Below are 9,695 nucleotides of genomic sequence, written 5' to 3'. Positions count from 1 at the left end.
AGCTTTGCAATTTGCCTTTTAGTTTTAAAAATATATAATGGAGGTTTTTTCATAAAATCTACTTTTTCAAATTTGCTCTTTTCACATTTACATGTGTAAGGAAACCAGCAGGACTGTGGAAGAGTGCATTTAGTGCCTTGGGGGTATCTTCCTAGATGGCCCTGGCAGTGGATCCTGCACTGTGTCTACTGCTGTACTCCCAGGGGTTTCAGTCACCTAGCCTGGTCCCACATTATCTTCCCCTGTTCCCAGCCTAAGGCACCCAGCTCCTCCATCACCTTTCCTTCCAGAGCAACCTCCTCTATGAGGCCCCCTAGAATCTCAGGCTATGTGTGGAGGACTCAGGTTCCTGGTGAATCCTTCTACACTGCCTCTGAGAACAAGCCCAGAAAGCTTTTGTATTTAAGGTCTCTACCAGGCCAGATATAGTGGCTCATGCCCGTAATCTCAGCACTTTGGGAGACTGAGGTCAGAGGGTCACTTGAGCTCAGCAGTTTGAGACCAGCCTGAGCAATACAAAGAAACCCTGTATCTACAAAAAAAAAATTATAAAATAAAATAGCCGGGCATGGTAGCATGCACCTGTAGACCCAGCTACTCAGGACACTGAAGTGGGAAGATTGCTCGAGCCAGGGAAGTCGAGGCTGCAGTGAGCTGTGATTGTGCCACTGCCCTCCAGCCTAGGCAACAGAGTGAGACCCTCTATTAAAAAAATAAATAAAATAAAATAAAAAATACAAGTCTAACTCTCAGTGCCCCTGGAGTAACAAAGTTTAAGTAACCTTAGGAGAGAAGCCACTGGAAGAGTGGTTCCAAGTGTCAAAAATATAGTCAATTACTACATCAGCTAATCATATAAATGCCTCCCTATTAAGGGAATTTGTATCTAAATATTTAATGAGACCACTAAAAAGAGACTTTAAGCTCTGAAGCATCAGATGGAAATGAGGGTAACATGAAGGGATTTTACTGAAAATTACCAAAAATAGCAGGATGCTTGGTTCCCAGTATTTTAGAGCCAGATTAGCACTGCCAAGGCAGGAAGATTGGATGATTCCTCTTTGAGGAATTAGGTGTTATTTTTTTTTAACATGTAAGGAGAGGGTCTACTTAAAAGTCAAGAATAGGCTACCCTGTGAGCCCTGAGGAGTGAACAACCTACCACATCCTTGATGTTTAATTCAGGATTGGACACGTCAAATCGTAAGGTGATTCCAGGGTGACGCTCGATTTTGATAAATGAAAAATCAGAGTTCCTTAAAAAGATAAGCTACCTCATTTTATGAAAACACTACTTTTGTTATAGGCTTGTCCTCTCGGGAAGTTTCCTATCAAAGAACTCTTCTTCCTTGCCTCTGACAGCAGTGGAGACTGAAGCCCGTGCTTGTCCAACTCCCATTGTCTAATCAAATGCAGGTTTTTCCTTTGGATTAACCACATTGAGAGTGTTTGCTTTGGTCCCCAAGGCAAATATTCAAGGACATTAAGTAATAAAACTTAATATAGGAACAATTAAAATATGGAATTTATGAAATATTAGAAACCAAGTTGAATGTTTATTGTGACAAATGTTAATAAAAAGTTAATTGTGCCCTTTAGCAATTAATTTATGCACAATTATCTCAAACTGTTACTGGGCCTTCTGAACTAATTATATCGAGGTATTAAAAGAAAATGCCCAAGTATCTACAAAATAGCTTCATAAAAATCTGTGTGCTTAGCTTGATGTGGAAGCCCTTAGCTATGTAAGTATTATTAAATGAGTTAAGACTATACCCCAATTACTCTATAGGAGTTGGTTATTTAAAATTAGTATGCTGTGGTTGGGTACATTTAAAGAGCTTTAAAAGCAACGCAAAGCATTCTAAACAATTATTGCCTATTGTACCTTTTATTTAAGCACAAACTCAGTCTTGTGTGTTATAGCTCCTGTGTTCAGTTTAATAGATACTAAATTAATACACTGGAATAATGTAGAAATATGCAGTACTATCTTCATAGCTGCATTTTTTTAGGCTTCAAAGTTAAAAAATAAAAATTAGGCAGCAGTTTTCAATTGGATTCATTATAATACTATATTATTCATGGAGAACCTATCAGGTGTCATGTATTTTACATGTAACAAAGGACAACTCTTGGCTCTTACATCATGCTAGGCTCTGTTCCAAGCACCACTATATATACATATGTATAGAGCCTATTTTAGTAGTAGTTCCATTTGCCTTATTCTCTCTCTCCCTGTTCCCCTTTCTTTCTCTTTCAGACTCTCTCTTCACGCACACAAATGCTTTATTTTCCGAGTCATTTGGCCATTTATAGAGCAAGTTGCAGTGAGTACTTCAGTATGTGCTTCCTAAGTTCAAACATATTCTGTTAAATAAACACATTTATTAAAACAGGAAATTTAATGTTGATGTAATATAATTTAGTTCTCAGTCTATAATCAAATTTCACCAGTCTCCACCAAAATGTCCTCTATGACTATTTTTGTTCTCAGCCTAGCATCTAATTCAGGCTCATGCTTTCCATTTAGTTGGCCTGTCTATTTATTATCTTTCAAATCTGCAACAATTGCTCAGCTGTTCTTTTTCATGACTTTGAAATTTGGAGGTTTAACAGGCCAGTTATTTAAATGTGTTTGACATTTTCCTCATGATGGGATTCATGTTATGCATTCTAGGCAGGAACACCACAGCAGTGATGCTGTGTTTTTTCTCAGTGGATTCTATGAGCAGGGAATGATGACAATTTGCTTCATTATTGGTGATGTTAACTTTGACCGTCTAGTTAAGGTGGTAATCCACCAGGTATCTCCAGAATATAGCTACTCTTTTCTGTAATTAATAAACATTTTGAGACTATGAAAATACCCCATTCCTCAAACTAATACTTAGATAAATAAACATAATGTGTAAGCAAACTAGGACAATTTTATGAAATAGATGATATGTGATAATTGATGGAGAAAGCAAACTTACTCAAAGCTAATATTTAAGACATCTATATACAAATAAACATGCATAATGCATTATATAACAATATACAGTGGTGTTACATGCAAATATAAGCCATTTTCCAATTCATTTAGGAATTTTGGCAAGTCAGGATTGTACAATTTAATTACATTTTTAGCCTTCAGATGGGCTAAGAAAATTAAGACCAGGAAAAATAGCCAGAGGGAGGAGAACAGTTTTCTCCTCAGAGTCTAAATCTAACAAATCTGAGAGAAGGAATAATCAATGTCCCTTAGTTTTAAATCCTTCTCTCTTCTGCTAGATTATTTTTATTGGTTTTTGTGTTTGTATATTTAAATTAAGTTATAGAACAAAATATTTCCCATCACATTCTGCTTATTAAATGGTCATGCAGTGTCTAGACAAATAATATGATCAGGTCACTTTTAGAACATAAAGGGATATTAAAGATCATTTCATCAACTTTAGAGAAGAAAAGTTGAAACCGAGATAAATTTGAGTAAGTTAGTTACAGAGTACTAGGAACTGGAATTCTGATTCTTGACTCCTCCTTCTGATGTATTAACCATGAGATAACCTTATTTCTTGAAGACATGCTGCTTTATTACAACTGAGGATTTAAAAAACAAAACACTGGGCTTAATTTATAGTGGTGTTCGAGTATTCCTTCGAGTACATACTTTAAATAGTATGTGTCCTTGCCTCTCCACTGTAATAGCTTCTCTATAGGGACTAAAGGGGCACAGGTGAGACTTTGTGACAGATTCTTAATGCCATTATTAATTACATTGTTTTCCCTTTCTATAGTGTATTGTCTGATGCTGGGGAAATATATACTCTTGACTGTCCACTCCTTTTAATGAAAAACTGTATCCCCTGAACCCATCATATAAAATCCTAATGAATTTCTCCAAATAGATGTAGGTCACCTCAACTTCTAATGTTATCTTCACTTTAGGAAAATCTCTAAAGCAATCTTGATTATTTAAAAAATATCATTTGGCTACAGAGCTTAATAATCCTTTTAGAGCCCAGGGTACTTGAGTCTGCTTAGGTCTCAAAGGTACACAATATCTCTTTGGAATTGCACCAGAAAATCCATTTAAAATCAATATTTTATTAGAAGCAACATTACTCTCATAATTTGCCTTATACCCAATTTGTTTGGAAAATTGAGAGCCCATAAGAGAGGATCTGTTTGTACTTTATATGTCTTCTACTTTTCCAGTTGGATGAGACTTTTATAAACGCATGAGCACTGCTACCAATAAGGATTTGTCATTTTGACTATTTTGTCAGTCGTCACACATAAGTTTTGAGTTGAGCTTTAGATTTACGTATACTTTTCCCCTCTTTGGCCCCACTGGCCAAAGAGTTTAATGTTTTAAACTCTATAGTTATGATAATATATCTTCAAGTCTCATTTCTAAATCCATCAATAACATTATAATCCAATTCTGCAAAAGAAATTATTAGTCAATGCCTGTATATTAATCATTCAAAAACAATAAAAATAAAACTGAGGGCAGAACACTAGTCGCCTCGAAGTATTGAATCGGCAAACTCCTCTGAGAGATTTATCATCAGGATTTACAATTATTATCCCTGATGAAATTGAGCTTTGTCTGTTAGAATTAAAGTGAAGATCACCTTTCCTGAGTCCTGTAACCACAAAAACAGTCTTGAAGAGAATATTTGGAACAGGAACCATCTATATTTAGTATGATTTCTTTGTGCACCTTTTCCATTGGCCAATCAGATAGAACCTATTTCTTATAAATACAGTGATTGCATAGATATTAATTTATCTGAGTTTATTTCAGCCGGGGATTTTCTGATGAATGAATACACACCTTAAGTAAAATAATCAATGAATTGAATAAAACTGTCCATAAACAGATGTCAAAGACTAATGATATATCACTGTACAACCTACTGTATAGAATTTCAAATACACATTTAATATCCAAAATATACCTTCTTTTGATATACAGTGTTAAATTTATAAATTACAAGTGCAGGGTCAAAATTCTTTAATTGCAAGCAATAGAAACCAAACGAGGCACAGATCAGGCCACACACACAGGAAGGCAAATTCTTATTTACATATCTGCTCCAAGGCAGATGGTTTTGGCTTTAGGAGCATTGGGATCCAGAAGTTCATACCCCATAAGTATGCCTTCATCTTTTTCTGTGCATCACTGAGCTCTGCTTTTGTGTTCTTGCTTCCATTCTTGGAATTTTTCTCTATGATAATGAGTCCCACTATCCAGGCTCATGTTTTCATTGATTCCAGAGAGTATATGGAGAGGCACTGTCTCCTAGAATGTGTCAAAAATCTCCTGAATGTTCCATTTGGTCCTGTTTGGTCACATGCTCCCCCCATTAGGCTAATCATGGTAGACTCAAAGCTGACAAAGCACAATGAGTTAAATCTGGGTCAGAGGCCATGCTTTTGCCAGGAGACAGAAAATCATTGTGATTGACAATATCGCCTGAATTACATGGGATAACGAACGGGCGGCTGTGCAGTTGAAAGAGGAGTACTGGACAGAATATAATAAGAGATGACCACTGCCTTCCATATGTAATCTTTATTTTTTAAAAGAGCTGTTCAATAGTTACTACCCTTGTCTGCTATTGACATTCTCATTCTAAACAATGCATCATTTGAATGAGCCCCCCTTGCTGAAGCAACTTGAGTGAGGCTCTTTCTCATAATTGGGCAGACCATTTAGAACATCTGGAGGGAGGTTCTTCTTTGTACTTACATTGACTGCCCAGAACAATAGGGACCTCTCTTCCATAGAACAGTGCTGCTCAATTGTACAATCTCTACTTTCTATTTCTTTAGAGTCCCTGTTTTTAGGGTATATAAATGTGGGGAATAATAGATTTTACCCATTATCTTTTATACTCAAATCAAATTTGATAGTCAAAAGCTCAGGAATGATTTATTGGTTTAAGCTCACATTTTTTCGTTTCCCTTGTCGTCTTTCTGGGCAGTTTCTATAGCTCTCTAATTCTTCAACAAATATGAATGCCCATATGAAATCAGCCAAAAAAGGTATTCTGGTTACCCTGACCACAAGAGCACTGGAATACAACTTAGGGAATCTGGATTTCTTTCCTAGGCCTATTTATTAGGAGAAAAACTTTAGTAAGTTTTTAATAAACTCTAAGAATCTGATTTCACATCTGTGCAAGCTCCGCCTCCCAGGTTCATGCCATTCCCTGGCCTCAGCCTCCTGGGTAGCTGGGACTACAGGCACCCACCACCACGACTGGCTTTTTAAATTTTTTTTTATTTTTAGTAGAGACGGGGTTTCACAGTGTTAGCCAGGATGGTCTCGATCTCCTGACCTTGTGATCCGCCCACCTTGGCCTCCCAAAGTGCTGGGATTACAGGCGTGAGCCACCAGGCACGGCCCAATACATGCTTTTAAAACAACTTTAGCAATTGCTTCTCTGGAAGGGTCGGCCAGGGATAAATGGTGAGTTCAGTGAATGGGTGTGGTAACTGCTAATCCGGGTAAGATGTGTCGGTAGCTTGAAATAGATTTACAGTAAAGATGGTGATAAGTGGTTATATTTAGATTTTATTATTTCCAGGGTTTTGTTCCTGAGCACCTGGGTATATGATGGTTATATTAAATTATAGGAGGAAGACTGGAGGATGAACAATTGGGGCTGGGCCTTCTTGATATAAGATACCATAATTACATGACTGACTTTGAACTTACAATGAGCCTTGGGCAAATAAAGGTTGAATTACCTCTGCTCTGTCTCTCCCTGATCATTCAGGAAACAATAAAGTAGAACAAACATTCAAGAGTTCAATGCTTTTCAACACTCGAGCCCAATCATACGGTAGATTTTTGACAACAAATATGCAAATGTCAGATATCCTTTTTGGCTTGCTGCCAGATTTTTTTTTTTTTACGCCCATCTATAATTTCTTCTGTTTCTAAATTTGTAGGCAGACATGAATTTGACAGTTGCTATAGAGATGGGAAAATTATAAGATATGATGAACTTCTCAGCAACTAGATTTATCTTTGAAATGCATTTTCTCTACATTCTTGCCTCCTAATTAATTACAACTTTGAGCATTTAGGTAGCAGATAAATTGACAGAAAGCTTTCCCCCTCTGGCTGAAATGATCATAATATAATGAACAGTTCTTCAAATCATGCAACCCCAAACTGTGATAAGTAGAAGTGTGCTTTTCACTGCAAAAAAGGCAAAGTACTTCAAAATACCCTTGACAGTATTGAGATTTTAACAGTCGTATGATCCTGACGAAGATAACTAATAGTAAAGGTTTCTGTTTGGTAGAAAACACTCTGGGGACTGTTGTGGGGTGGGGGGAGCGGGGAGGGATAGCATTAGGAGATATACCTAATGCTAAATTGCGAGTTAATGGGTGCAGCACACCAGTATGGCACAAGTATACATATGTAACTAACCTGCACATTGTGCACATGTACCTTAAAACTTAAAATATAATAATAAAAAAAGTTAATAGAATTCAGTGTTCAAGGTAGCTTATAACTGATAACCTTAAACAATGTTTACTTGCACGCTGTCGTTTTCCATTAGGTTCTTATAACCAGAAAATTCAGGTATGGGTGAGAAAGGGGGAGAAGAGTTCTCTCAACTATCAAAATGTGTAAGTACACGTATCATTATGTACCTCCCCTTTCCTATATCTCTGTTAACATCTAGGTTCCAGAAAGGAACGCATGAAAGCGAGTGTTGGGGAATTATTAGCAAAGAGGAAAACAGACCCTTCCACTCAATTTCTTCCCCTTTGAGAATTTATTCTGCAGAACAAAATAGGATCAAGGTTTCCAGGGACTGTAAGCAATACCTTGGCAGCAAGGTGGACTCTGCACTGTGGATCCAAATAATGTCAATTGCAACACCAAATTAAGGCAGTGGGACTGGGCTGAGATTGATGACACACCAGCGATGCTGGATGTTACCCGTTTCTGTATTGTGAGTCTAAGGAGTGCAAAACCGTCTCACACCAATTTCATTCCCATGTCCTGGCTTGCTGTTCAAGCAAGAGGTGTTTGCATGGGTTTGACATTCTAAATTTATTTTTTGAAATATTTGTGTCCTTTGTCCTATTTTCTATGTTTTTAAAAATTTAAGAACCCTTTATAAGTTCAGAATATTAATCATTTGTGTAGCATAAGTTATAAATATCTTTTCTGGTTTTGCACACATTATGTAATTTTATGGTCTTTAAAAATATAGATCATAGAGACTAAATTAAGTCAAAACACACTCTTCTTCATGGACATATTTAGGGACTTATTTAGGAAGTCTACCACCAATCCAAGATTCTAAAAGTATTCACCTGATTTCTGTCCAGGCCAGTTTTTTTCTTTTTTTGTAGCATAATAACTATTGTTATTTTATCATCCCATGATTGACTGTAATGCAAGGTGAGAAATAAAATTCAAATTTAATAATTGTTAAAAAATTATTAACCTGGTAATTTTTGAAACAACTGGTCAAGAGCTGCGGTGGGACCTGTGAACATTGTCTGCCAGGTAAAGGCGTATATCCTGGACCATGGGCCTGCCATGCACTAAACTTTCCTGGGAGCAGGATATCACCTTGTGCAGGAGTGCCAAAATCGTGGTCAAGTTCTTCTCATTTGGCATCAACAGCATTTTATATCAGCATGGCATATATCCATCTGGAACCTTTACTCCAATGTGGAAATATGGGCTTACCTTGCTTGTAACCACTAATCTTGAGCTCATGAAATACCTAAATAACATGGCGCAACAACTAAAGCATTGGCTATACAAGCGTTCAGGTCAGAAACTGATTGTTGAGATGACTCCAATTGAAAGTGATGAGGTCCTTGAAAGATGGCAGTTTGACCCTAAGTGTGATAAGACTGCAAAAGATCATCTTGGGCCCAGAGAATAGTCTTAGAAAACTATCCAGGATGAAATCTGTTTATCAGATCACAGCTACAGTGACATTTCTGCCACTGTTGGAAGTTTGTTCTCTTGATCTACTGATCTATAGAGATTTGGTTGTACCCAAAAAATGGGAAGAGAAATGACCTTGCTCTTTTGATCTCCTGATTTATACAAAGATTTGGTTGTACCTGAAAAAATGGGAAGAGGAGTGACCAATTCTGAGGAAGTCTGTCTTTCTGCATTTACTACCTAGTCCACAAAGTAAATAGCATGATGGCTTACAAAGTTCCTGTCAATGACTGAGGATGAGATGAAGAAAATAATATAACTGTAATTTTCAAATGTGATTTTCCTGAAACCAACTCAACCATAGTTGATGTTTTATTTCACTGGTTAATTTTTAGATAGGAAAAACCAACATCGTACTTTGCTAAACTGTGTGTAATTGTTCTGTTCTTTGGTACTTGTTTGACCTACCTTGGAGTTAACGTAATGAACTGATTGCACATTGTTGAAAAAGAACTGGTAGATTTTTGTCAGCATTGTAATGTTACTTCCTTTGCTGGCAGTAACTGTAGATGAAAAAACTTTTGCTATAAAGCTAAATGTTTTCCTAAATCAGACATTTTTACTAAGTAGCTTTACTCAGTACAGGTAGAGCAATATATAAATATAAAATACAACAACAGAAGTCCGAATACTCAGAATCTTTGTTTAGATCCTAAAACTAATAATTCACAAGCTGTGAAATGTTCTGGTAGGTAATTTTGTC

At 36.7% G+C, this 9,695-nt stretch overlaps 1 pseudogene; it reads left to right on the top strand.

The window, feature by feature from the left end:
- Positions 1 to 8,561: 8,561 nt before the first annotated feature.
- On the top strand, positions 8,562 to 9,226 carry LOC100442720 (mitotic spindle assembly checkpoint protein MAD2A-like; annotated as a pseudogene).
- Positions 9,227 to 9,695: the final 469 nt, after the last annotated feature.

This window comes from Pongo abelii, chromosome 18 (assembly GCF_028885655.2).
Source record: "Pongo abelii isolate AG06213 chromosome 18, NHGRI_mPonAbe1-v2.0_pri, whole genome shotgun sequence".
In the NCBI taxonomy this organism is placed as follows: Eukaryota; Metazoa; Chordata; class Mammalia; order Primates; family Hominidae; genus Pongo; species Pongo abelii.
This window is presented reverse-complemented; position numbering and strand designations above follow the sequence as displayed.